At 45.8% G+C, this 13,379-nt stretch overlaps 1 non-coding gene across 1 annotated transcript; it reads left to right on the top strand.

Annotated features, from left to right (window-relative positions):
• Nucleotides 1-2,036: 2,036 nt before the first annotated feature.
• LOC130952364 (small nucleolar RNA R71) lies at nt 2,037-2,140 on the top strand. The gene has a single exon (XR_009074545.1). It is a non-coding gene; the product is annotated as a small nucleolar RNA R71 (small nucleolar RNA).
• The last annotated feature ends 11,239 nt before the right edge of the window (nt 2,141-13,379 follow it).

The raw sequence follows: 13,379 nt of genomic DNA, 5'->3' as shown, positions 1-13,379 counted from the left end.
CTGGCGTTTAACGCCAGGTTCTTGCCCTTTTCTGGCGTTTAACGCCAGTCTGGTGCCCCCTTTCTGGCGTTAAACGCCCAGAATGGTGCCAGACTGGGCGTTAAACGCCCAACTGCTAGGCTTACTGGCGTTTGAACGCCAGCAGCATCTTCCTCCAGGGTGTGCTGTTTTTCTTCCTATTTTTCATTCTGTTTTTGCTTTTTCAATGGATTTTGTGACTTCTTATGATCATCAACCTACAAAAAACATAAAATAACAAAAGAAAATATATAAACTATAATCATTGGGTTGCCTCCCAACAAGCGCTTCTTTAATGTCAGTAGCTTGACAGAGGGCTCTTATGGAGCCTCACAGATACTCAGAGCAATGTTGGAACCTCCCAACACCAAACTTAGAGTTTGAATGTGGGGGTTCAACACCAAACTTAGAGTTTGGTTGTGGCCTCCCAACACCAAACTTAGAGTTTGACTGTGGGGGCTCTGTTGTCTCTGATTTGAGAGAAGCTCTTCATGCTTCTTCTCCATGGTGACAGAGGGGTATCCTTGAGCCTTAAACAATAGGATTTTTCATTCACTTGAATGATCAGTTCACCTCCATCAACATCAATCACAGCCCTTGCTGTGGCTAGGAAGGGTCTGCCAAGGATGATAGATTCATCCATGCACTTCCCAGTCTCTAGGACTATGAAATCAGTAGGGATGTAATGGTCTTCAACTTTTACCAAAACATTCTCTACAAGTCCATGAGCTTGTTTTCTTGAGTTGTCTGCCATCTCTAATGAGATTCTTGCAGCTTGTACCTCAAAGATCCCTAGCTTCTCCATTACAGAGAGGCATGAGGTTCACATTGACCCTAAGTCACACAGAGCCTTCTTGAAGGTCATGGTGCCTATGGTACAAGGTATTGAAAACTTCCCAGGATCTTGTCTCTTTTGAGGTAATTTCTGCCTAGACAAGTCATCCAGTTCTTTGGTGAGCAAAGGGGGTTCATCCTCCCAAGTCTCATTTCCAAATAACTTGTCATTTAGCTTCATGATTGCTCCAAGGTATTTAGCAACTTGTTCTTCAGTGACATACTCATCCTCTTCAGAGGAGGAATACTCATCAGAGCTCATGAAAGGCAGAAGTAAGTCCAATGGAATCTCTATGGTCTCATTTTGAGCCTCAGATTCCCATGGTTCCTCATTGGGGAACTCAGTGGAGGTCAGTGTACGCCCATTGAGGTCTTCCTCAGTGGCGTCCACTTCATCTCCTTCCTCTCCAAATTCGGCCATGGTTATGGCTTTGCACTCTCCTTTTGGGTTTTCTTTTGTGTTGCTTGGGAGAGTACTTGGAGGGAGTTCAGTAACTTTCTTGCTCAGCTGCCCCACTTGTGCCTCCAAATTTCTAATGGAGGACCTTGTTTCATTCATGAAACTTTGAGTGGTTTTGATTAGCTCAGAGACCATGGTTGCTAAGTCAGAGGGGTTCTGCTTAGAATTCTCTGTCTGTTGCTGAGAAGATGATGGAAAAGGCTTGCCATTGCTAAACCTGTTTCTTCCACCATTGTTGTTGTTGAAACCTTGTTGAGGTTTCTCTTGATTCTTCCATGAGAAATTTGGGTGATTTCTCCATGAAGAATTATAGGTGTTTCCATAGGGTTCTCCTAGGTAGTTCACCTCTTCCATTGAAGGGTTCTCAGGATCATAAGCTTCTTCCTCAGATGAAGCATCCTTAGTACTGCTTGGTGCATTTTGCATTCCAGACAGACTTTGAGAGATCAAATTGACTTGTTGAGTCAATATCTTGTTCTGAGCCAGAATGGCATTCAGAGTATCAATCTCAAGAACTCCTTTCTTCTGACTAGTCCCATTGTTCACAGGATTCCTTTCAGAAGTGTACATGAATTGGTTATTTGCAACCATTTCAATGAGCTCTTGAGCTTCTGTAGGCGTCTTCTTCAGATGAAGAGATCCTCCAGCAGAGCTATCCAAAGACATCTTAGATAGTTCAGAGAGACCATCATAGAAAATACCTATGATGCTCCATTCAGAAAGCATGTCAGATGGACATTTTCTGATCAATTGTTTGTATCTTTCCCAAGCTTCATAGAGGGATTCTCCATCCTTCTGTCTGAAGGTTTGGACTTCCACTCTAAGCTTACTCCATTTTTGAGGTGGAAAGAACTTTGCCAAGAAGGCATTGACTAGCTTTTCCCAAGAGTCCAGGCTATCCTTAGATTGAGAGTCCAACCATATTCTAGCTCTGTCTCTTACAGCAAAAGGGAATAGCATCAGTCTGTAGACCTCAGGGTCAACCCCATTAGTCTTGACTGTGTCATAGATTTGCAAGAATTCAGCTAAAAACTGATGAGGATCTTCCATTGGAAGTCCATGGAACTTGCAATTCTGTTGCATTAGAGAAACCAATTGAGGCTTAAGCTCAAAGTTGTTTGCTCCAATGGCAGGGATAGAGATGCTTCTCCCATAGAAGTCAGGAGTAGGTGCAGTAAAGTCACCCAGCACCTTCCTTGCATTGTTGGCATTGTTGTTGTTTTCGGCTGCCATGGGTTCTTCTTCTTTGAAGAATTCGGTTAGGTCCTCAACAAAGAGTTGTGCCTTAGCTTCTCTTAGCTTTCGCTTCAAGGTCCTTTCAGGTTCAGGGTCAGCTTCAACAAGAATACCTTTGTCTTTGTTCCTGCTCATATGAAAGAGAAGAGAACAAGAAAATGTGGAATCCTCTATGTCACAGTTATAGAGATTCCTTGAGGTGTCAGAGGAAAAGAAAAATAGAAGAAGGAGGAAGGGGAAGAATTCGAACTTTAATTGGATGAAGTTCGAATTGTGCATTAAGAAGGAGTAGTACTCCATAAATAGAAGGATGTGGGAGGAGGGGAAGGTAATTTTCGAAAGTTAAATTAAAAGGATTTTGAAAACATTTTGAAAAACACTTAATTGATTTTCGAAAATAAAAGTGAGAAAGAAATCAAGTGATTTTTGAAAAAGATTTTGAAATTAGAAATTAAAAAGATATAATTGAAGACTTATTTTGAAAAAGATGTGGTTAAGAAGATATGATTGAAAAGATTTGATTTGAAAACAATTTTAAAAGATATGATTTGAAAACAATTTTTTTTTAAAAAAGATTTGATTTTAAAAATAAATGACTTGCCTAACAAGAAAAGATATGATTCAAACATTAAACCTTTCTCAACAGAAAAGGCAACAAATTTGAGATGTTCAATCAAATTATTAATTGTTAGTAAGTATCTTTGAAAAAGGAAAGAAATTGATTTTGAAAACATTCGATTGAAAAGATATGATTTGAAATAGATTTAATTTTGAAAAACTTTGAAAACTTGAAAAAAATTGATTTTGAAAACAAAATCTTCCCCCTAGCACCATCCTGGCGTTAAACGCCCAGAATGGTATCTGTTCATACCCTGACCGAGCTCTCCTAAACTCGGCCACCCCACCAAAGGTCCGACCTCGTCCTAAAGGCCCACACCTGAGGTCGGACCTCGGACCAATAGAGGGAAAAGGCCCATCAAGAGGAGCGAAGCCCAAAACCTAAAGGCCGAAAAGGCCTAGGAAAGGCGGTTCCACAGAGATAAAGATAAAACTCCCAAAAGATAAGATAAGATAAGAATATCTTATCCAGGGATGATCACAGCCAACTACTATAAATACACTGGGGCACCCAGGTATAACTCATACTCTAATTCTACTTGATATCTGCTTGGACCCATGCTAACTTAAGCATCGGAGTGTCATTGCAGGTACAACCCCCCGCCGTTCAGCACACCAAGCTCGGGTCACAGACCCCCACCTCGGGCCTTGCCAGACGACCGAGCTGCACGTTTCAGGTAACCCTCGGAACATTGGCGCCATTGCCGGGGACCCTGGAAGTCATCCATGGCGGACGACCCTCCCAACAATAACCACGCTACATCAGAACAAGAAGAGGAAGTTGACACCGGAGAACGGCCGGACAGCCCTCTATCACCACGCACTCCAGGGGGAAACAAACAGAATCGCCCAAAGACATCACTCCTAGACAAAGATCCACAAAATCCCGAAAAAGAAAAGAGTTCGGAGATTCTGGAAAAAGTTCGGGCACAACAAGACCGGCTGAAACGACTCGAAGAGGACATAAAAAGCAGAAGGAAACTGAACAAGATCTGAGAAGGAGGCTCGCAAGCGTAGAGAATTAGAAGAAAAACTGCGGAGAATAGAAGCCAACCTGAAAGACCGGACGGAACGAGGCACCCCCCCGAAAACAATCATGACCCCTTCACACAAGAGATCATGAAGGAGAAAGTACCGCGAAACTTCAAACCACCAGATATGGACCTCTACGACGGCACCACCGATCCAAGTCACCACCTCAGCAACTTTAGAAGCAGAATGTACCTCGTCGACGCCTCCGACGCAATTCGGTGCAAAGCCTTCCCCACCACCCTCACCAAGTCAGCCATGAAGTGGTTCGACAACCTACCACCAGGGTCAATCTCCAGCTTTGAGGACCTGACCAAAAAATTCTTAACAAGGTTCTCTATTCAAAAAGATAAGGCAAAACATGCCCCCAGTCTACTCGGGATCAAACAAGGCAACCAAGAAACCCTCCGAGAATACATGGAGCGATTCAACAAAGCCTGCCTGGACATACAACACTTGCCCACTGAAGCAGCCATCATGGGACTAGCAAACGGCCTAAAAGAAGGACCGTTTAGCCAATCCCTATCCAAACGATACCCGACCTCCTTATACGAGGTGCAAGAGCGAGCAAAAAAATATATCAACATGGAGGAAACTTCCCAGCTAAGAGACTCTTCCAAGAAGGAGTCAACCCATTCATTCCGAGATCGAGATCGGGAACAGAAAAAGAAAGAAGAATCCAGTTCGGACAGGCCACGGAAGTACCACAGCTACACCCCCCTCCGAGTCGCCCTGGTAGACGTCTACAGAGAGGTGTGCCACACCGAAAGAATCCACCACCCCGACCTCTAAAGCACAAGAGAGCAGGGAGAGATCGGTCCGAGTACTGCGAATATCACAGGCTCTACGGCCATCCTACTAACGACTGCCACGACCTAAAGAATGTTATAGAAAAGTTAGCCAGAGAAGGAAAACTCGACAGATACATAGCAGAGAAAGGAGAAGAGACCAAGAAGAGGAGACGAGGAGATAACGAAGATCGGGCCGAACCGACCCCACGAACCCCTGAAAGGCACGTACACATGATAAACGGAGGTTTCGCAGGCGGAGGAACATCCAGATCCTCGCGAAAGAGACACCTCAAGGAAATATATCACGTCCGAGAAGACAGTCCCCTGCCCGAGTTACCCACCATCTCATTCACCCGAGAAGATGCCCAAGGGATAATACCCGGGCACGACGATCCAATGGTGATCACCATTATTCTAGCAAACGCCAACCTACATCGAACCCTGATCGACCAGGGGAGCTCAGCAGACATCCTGTTCAAAACAGCCTTCGACAAGCTCGGACTTGAAGAAAAAGAGCTAAAAGCCTATCCCACCGACCTGTTTGGACTAGGAGATACCCCGATCCGTCCCTTGGGATACATCTCGTTACACACTACCTTTGGAAAGGGCGAACAAACCAAAACATTAAATATCGACTACATTGTAGTCGACGTCACTTCGGCATACAATGCCCTCATCGGACGACCAACCTTAAACAGACTAGCAGCTATAGTCTCGACCCCACACCTCTGTATGAAGTTCCCTACCGCAAAGGGGATCGCTACCCTAAAAGGCGACCAAAAACTAGCACGACGATGCTACAACGAAAGTCTGAGCCTAAAAGGGAAAGAGGTCAACACAAGAACTCGGGCGAGTCCAGGCCCGAGAAGATCTTCGGCCACAACCAGAAGGAGAAACCGAAAAGATCCAAATCGGGAACACACCCGAGAAAGTAACAAACGTAGGGGCAAACCTCGAAGCAGGCCTAAAGGAGGAACTCACAACCCTCTTAAGGGAGAATTCCGACCTCTTCGCCTGGAAAGCCTCCGATATGCCAGGCATAAGCCCCGACCTAATGTGCCATAAGCTATCAGTATACCCGGGATCCTGACCTGTCCAACAAAGACGCAGGAAGCTCGGGCCCGAACGCATGCAAGCAATAGAAGAACAAGTACAAGCACTACTAGATGCAGGGTTCATTAGGGAAGTAAAATACCCCCTATGGCTCGCAAATGTGGTCCTAGTAAAGAAGCCCAATGGAAAATGGAGGATGTGCGTCGACTACACGGATCTCAACAAAGCCTGCCCCAAAGATCCATATCCACTACCAAACATCGACGCCTTAGTCGATGCAGCTTCGGGCTACAGATACCTCTCCTTCATGGATGCATACTCGGGATACAATCAAATCCCGATGTATGGACCCGACCAAGAAAAGACCTCGTTCATAACCCCAAAGGCAAACTACTGCTACGTAGTAATGCCCTTCGAGCTGAAGAACGCAGGGGCAACCTACCAGAGGCTAATGAACAAAGTATTCTCAGAACACATCGGGCTACAGCTAGAGGTGTACGTCGACGACATGCTGGTAAAGACACAAGAAGACAAAAACTTGGTGGCCGACCTCAGCAGTATCTTCGACACCCTCAGGAAACACAACATGAGACTTAACCCGACAAAGTGCACCTTTGCCGCGGAAGCCGGAAAATTCTTAGGCTTCATGCTGACTCAAAGAGGCATCGAAGCAAACCCGGACAAATGCCAAGCAATACTCAATATGAAAAGCCCGACGTGTGTCAAAGAAGTACAACAACTGAATGGAAGGCTAGCCGCCCTATCAAGATTCTTGGCAGGATCAGCGATAAGATCACTACCTCTCTACTCACTCCTAAAGAAAGGGAAACCCTTCTCATGGACCCCGGAGTGCGAAAAGGCCTTCCAAGAATTCAAGGAATTCCTCGGGCAGCCACCAATCCTAACCCGACCTCTAAAAGGGGAAGAGCTCGTGCTATACCTCTCGGTCGGACATCGGGCAGTCGCCTCGGCGCTAATACGAGAAAATGAACAGGGGCAACACCCCATATACTTCGTAAGCAAAGCGCTACAAGGGGCCGAATTAAACTATCAGAAAATAGAGAAATTCGCCTATGCACTAGTATTCACAGCTCGAAGACTCCGCCCCTACTTTCAAGCCCACACCATCAAAGTCCGGACAAACCAACCCATGAGACACATCCTACAGAAGACAGACATGGCAGGACGAATCCTACGATGGGCGGTGGAACTGTCCGAGTTCGACCTCCACTATGAAGCCCGGACTGCTGTAAGATCTCAATATCTAGCCGACTTCGTCGCGGAATACACTGAGACCCCAGGAACCCCACTCTCATGGAATCTGTATGTCGACGGGTCCTCAAACAAAACAGGAAGCGGAGCCGGTGTTATACTCGAAAGCGATCAAGGAACACGGATAGAGCTATCCCTAAAATTCGAGTTCCAGGCCTCAAACAACCAAGCTGAATACGAGGCCCTACTAGCAGGACTAAAGCTAGCCGAAGAGGTCGGAGCCAAGAGAATCACGATCTTCAGTGACTCCCAGGTCGTTACCTCACAAGTAAATGGAAGCTACCAGGCCAAAGACCCTACTATGAAAAATACCTGGACCAAACACAGGCGCAATTACGACACTTCCCGGAAATACAAATCCAGCACATACCTCGGGAGCAAAATGCTCGGGCAGACGCCCTCTCAAAACTTGCTAGCACCAAGCCCGGAGGGAACAACAGAAGTCTCCTCCAAGAAACTCTACAATCTCCGTCCGTGTTAAGGGAAGAAGAAATACTAAACATATCCGACCAACAACAAGGATGGATGACCCCCATACTCAGCTACCTGAAGTCGGAACTCTCCCCGCCGAAAGAAGAGAAGCTAAAAGGCTTACAAAGGACGCCCAGAATTATACACTAATCCACGACGTATTATACAGAAGAGGATTCTCAAACCCCCTCCTGAGGTGCGTCCCGACCTCAGAAACAAAGAGCGTCCTCGAAGAAGTCCACGAAGGCATGTGTGGGAACCATCTCGGAGCTCGGGCCCTATCCAAGAAAATAGTCAGAGCCGGACTCTACTGGCCGACCTTGCAAAGAGACGCAGCGGAGTTTGTGAAAATATGCCCCCCCTGCCAAAAGCATGCCAATTTTCACAAAGCACCACCCGAAGACCTCATAAGCATCACTGCACCATGGCCCTTCGCAAAGTGGGGACTCGACCTACTCGGCCCGTTCCCACAAGGACCGGGGCAAGTCAAATACCTCATAGTAGGGGTCGACTACTTCACAAAGTGGATCGAAGCTGAACCCTTAGCCACTATTACGGCTCAGAAAAGCCGTAAATTCCTATACAAAAACATTGTCACGAGGTTCGGAGTCCCCTACTCCATCACAACGGACAATGGAACACAGTTCACAGACACAAGTTTTCAGAACTTAGTGGCCGAGCTAAAAATCAAACAGCAGTTCACGTCGGTCGAACACCCACAAGCCAATGGACAAGCAGAGGCTGCAAATAAAGTCATCTTGGCCGGATTAAAACGAAGACTCCAAGAGGCCAAAGGGGCATGGGCCGACGAACTCCCCCAGGTATTATGGGCATATCGGACAACCCCACACTCTACAACGGGAGAATCCCCATTCCGACTAGCTTACGGAATGGAAGCAATGATTCCCGTCGAAATAGACGAAGGATCACCCAGAGCCATCTTCTACAACGAAGAAGGCAACACTCAGGCACAAAGGGAAGAACTCGACCTCCTCCCCGAAGTCCGAGAAAGAACCCGAATCAGAGAAGAAGCCTTAAAACGGCGAACGGCCCTCAGATACAACCAAAAGCATATCCTAGAAAAGTACCCCACCAAGGCGCATTAATTTATGCTCGGCAAAACGCAAAAAATCATTTGCCAAAGGCCATACAAGGTCGGCAAAGATAAAGCGACGAGGTTCAAATTAATGTGAGAAGTTATAAAAGTAACTCTGAAATGGCTCGAAAAGCCGAATAGAAAAGAAGTTACAAAAATAACTTAAAAAGGCCGACCAAACGACGAAGTCGGACCTGACTAAAGGAGGTACTCAAGGATCCCGATGTCCGAGAACAAACTCGGACCCAAGAAAGAAGCCTTAAAACGGCAAAGAACTAGGACTTCGAGAAAACGCTAGCTAAAAAGTTGTTACCCAAAAACAACTAAAAAGCAAAAAAGCGAAAACGAGAAGTCACAACGCTAGCTAAAAAGTTGTTACCCAAAAACAACTAAAAAGCAAAAAAGCGAAGACAAGAAGTCACAACGCTAGCTAAAAAGTTGTTACCCAAAAACAACTAAAAAGCAAAAAAGCGAAGACAAGAAGTCACAACGCTAGCTAAAAAGTTGTTACCCAAAAAACAACTAAAAAGCAAAAAAAGCGAAAACGAGAAGTCACAACGCTAGCTAAAAAGTTGTTACCTAAAAACAACTAAAAAGCAAAAAAGCGAAGACAAGAAGTCACAACGCTAGCTAAAAAGTTGTTACCCAAAAATAACTAAAAAGCAAAAAAGCGAAAACGAGAAGTCACAACGCTAGCTAAAAAGTTGTTACCCAAAAACAACTAAAAAGCAAAAAAGCGAAGACAAGAAGTCACAACGCTAGCTAAAAAGTTGTTACCCAAAAAACAACTAAAAAGCAAAAAAAGCGAAAACGAGAAGTCACAACGCTAGCTAAAAAGTTGTTACCTAAAAACAACTAAAAAGCAAAAAAGCGAAGACAAGAAGTCACAACGCTAGCTAAAAAGTTGTTACCCAAAAAAAAACAACTAAAAAGCAAAAAAGCGAAGACAAGAAGTCACAACGCTAGCTAAAAAGTTGTTACCCAAAAAAACAACTAAAAAGCAAAAAAGCGAAAACGAGAAGTCAAAACGCTAGCTAAAAAGTTGTTACCCGAAAACAACTAAAAAGCACAAAAGCTAAAACGCGAACAAGGCTAAAAGTTTCAAGACGCTAGCTAAAAAAGTTGTTACCCAAAAACAACCAAAAAGCATAAAAGCGGAAGCAGAAAAACACAAAAGCATGGCATAATAAAGCTACAGAATAGCTAAAAAAGATGTCCAAAATGTTTGCAGAACACATCCAAAAAACAAAGAAACCCACAGGCCGGGCCAACCACCAAAAAGATCACAAAGGATCAAGGACCTTCCCGGTCTCCACATCAACAGAAGGCTCCGGAGGGACCATCGAAATCGGGACCGCAGGAACAGCACCATCCCCCCGGCTTGGAACCTCCGTACCAGATCTATCCTCGGCCAAAGGGGAAGTCGGGTTCACAACCGGAACCTCAGGATCGGACGCTGGAGCCTGGGGATCGGACACCGGAACCTCATCCTCGGCAGGAGCAGGAACAATCTTTCCCTCCACAACCATGTTATCAGTACTGAATAGGCTCAAATCCAGGTCGGGAGCAAGAACCCGGACCTGATCCCTCAAATTCGCAAACATAGCATCCATTCCCTTGGCCACATTATCCTCCAGCTCATAAAAATCATCCCGAACAGACTGCAACTTCTCCTTCGTCTCCAAAAGCTCAGTGTACAGCTTAGTGTAGTTCTCCGTCGCCACCCTCGCCATCTCCTCAGACGTCTTCGCCGCCGCCACAGCCGCGGTAGCCCTAGTCTTCTCTTCCTCCAAAGATTCCTCTAGCTCAGCAATCCTAGCATCCTTCAGCTGGCTAATCTTATCAAGCTCGGACCGTGCCTTCTCAAGTTGGGAGCTAGTCGCCCCAAGGGGAGCTTTCTTGAACTCCCGAGCAATAGCAGCATGAAGGCTAGCCATCCTAACACAGCTCCGCGCCATATACTGAAAATGATGCTCCATAGACGCATCATCAGTGGAAATAAAAGTTTGGGGGAGAATGTGCTGCTCAATCCAACCAAGAGCGTCGAAGTCCTTGTCATTAAAGCCGGCGAGCTCTCGGGAGATCTTCTGTTTCTTGGGGGGAGGACCCGAGGTCGAGGACGGGGAAAGCTGACTGGGTCCGGAGGTCGGAGGATCCTGAGTTATGGCTCGGAACTGAGGGGTCGGAATGGTCTTCGACCGAGTCTGAACACCCACAGTAGTCTTCTGTGGAGAAGGTCGGGCAGAAGCCTCAGCCTCAATATTCCGAGCAGCCGCAGACTTCTTCGACCGACGAAGGAACTTCATGGAATCAGCCTGAGAAGACATCTCTGCAGAAACAAAGGAAAAAGATTATCGCAAACAGAAAAATCACCAAGATAAAGTCAAAATATTAAAGATGAAAAGCTCGGAGAGGTCGGGAGCTACCTAACTCGGAACGGAGAAGGCTTGGATCTCCCAACATTTTCTTCGTGTCCAAGTGAGGTGCCCGACCCCATAAACTACTCAACACACCCACAAAAGCCTGCTCCACCTCATCTAAGCTCTCAAAGGTATACTTAACCGACACCACATTCTCCTGCCAACAAAGAGGAAAAGAAGGCTCCCCACTCTCATCTAGAAAGAAAGGTCGGACATCCCCAGCAGCCCGGACCTTGAAATAGTAGTTCTTAAAATCATGAAAAGACTCATCATACAAGGTACAAAACTTCTTTCCGGCGTTTGCCCTAAAAGAGACCCAAGACACCTTCCCTCCACCCGACCCCGGCTTCGTCAACACAAACAGATAAGAAAAAAGGGAAACAGAAGGGGAGACACCCAAAATCTGACACAAAAGTTGGAACAGCTTTAAAAACGCCCAAGAGTTTGGATGAAGTTGCGTAGGGGCAAGATTACAGGACCAAAGGACCTCGGACTCTAAGTCAGTAAAAGGAAGTCGGACACCCAGCTTAGAGAAAAAACAGTCATAAGCATAAAAGAAAAACTTCTCGGAACTCTCTAAAGGAGGGAAACACACTCTCTCCTCGGACTCCGGGGCTACTAGCTCGTAATCCCGCTCAGACTCCCTGTTCTCACAAATACTACACTCCCTACGAAACCTAAGCAGGTACTCAGAATCTACAACAGACGGGACCCTTAGAGGAGCAGGATCTACCCAACCTAGACCACTTGGAATCTTGGTCGACATTGCTTGAAACACCTTTCGAGACATAAAAAATTCTTGCCTACAAAGAATAATACAAACAGCAAGCCAAAAAACACATAAGGCAGACAGCAAAAAAGTCATTCAACAGAAGCAAGAAAAAGAAGTTCTTTTTGAAAAACAAGCAGCAACCCGAAAACAAAATAACAAGAGAAAAGAGCCCCCCCCTACATACAAGCAAAGCAATGGCGGCGCCTCTTTTCGGGACAACCCAGGCATAAGAAACAGAAGCACATGTGCACAGCGAAAATAAAGAACAAAAAACCAACCTGGAAGAAAGGAAGAAGACGACGAACTCCAACGCAAAGAGAGCAAGAACGACGGCAGCGAGAACGGCGGTGCAAAAGAAAAACTTCGAAAAAAGCACACGGAAAGAAACCGGAGAAGACGAACAGAGAAGGAAAGGAGCTCGAAAGGAAGGGAAAGGAATAAAACGAAGAAAAAGGAAAGGGGCAAATAAATAAAGCCTTCACAGAGCCCGCGCAGAAATCGAGGAAGAAACGGTAACAAGCAATAAATGCCGAAACGACCGTTTTCAAATTTTGAAACTACTAATGCCCGAGCTCGACCTCTCAAAAGGACGAACTCGGGCAGGGGCACTGTTCATACCCTGACCGAGCTCTCCTAAACTCGGCCACCCCACCAAAGGTCCGACCTCGTCCTAAAGGCCCACACCTGAGGTCGGACCTCGGACCAATAGAGGGAAAAGGCCCATCAAGAGGAGCGAAGCCCAAAACCTAAAGGCCGAAAAGGCCTAGGAAAGGCGGTTCCACAGAGATAAAGATAAAACTCCCAAAAGATAAGATAAGATAAGAATATCTTATCCAGGGATGATCACAGCCAACTACTATAAATACACTGGGGCACCCAGGTATAACTCATACTCTAATTCTACTTGATATCTGCTTGGACCCATGCTAACTTAAGCATCGGAGTGTCATTGCAGGTACAACCCCCCGCCGTTCAGCACACCAAGCTCGGGTCACAGACCCCCACCTCGGGCCTTGCCAGACGACCGAGCTGCACGTTTCAGGTAACCCTCGGAACAGTATCCATTCTGGCGTTTAACGCCCAAAATGCACCCTTTTTGGGCGTTAAACGCCCAACCAGGTACCCTGGCTGGCGTTTAAACGCCAGTCTGCCTTCTTCACTGGGCATTTTTGAATGCCCAGCTTTTTCTGTATAATTCCTCTGCAGTATGTTCTGAATCTTCAATTCTTTGTTTTATTGACTTGAAAAGACACACATTAAAAAAAATATTTTTGGATTTTTAATAATTAAAATGCAACAAGAAACAAAT

This window comes from Arachis stenosperma, chromosome 9 (assembly GCF_014773155.1).
Source record: "Arachis stenosperma cultivar V10309 chromosome 9, arast.V10309.gnm1.PFL2, whole genome shotgun sequence".
NCBI classification, from domain to species: Eukaryota; Viridiplantae; Streptophyta; class Magnoliopsida; order Fabales; family Fabaceae; genus Arachis; species Arachis stenosperma.
Note: the sequence above shows the minus strand (reverse complement) of the source record. Positions and strands in the feature narration are given on the sequence as shown.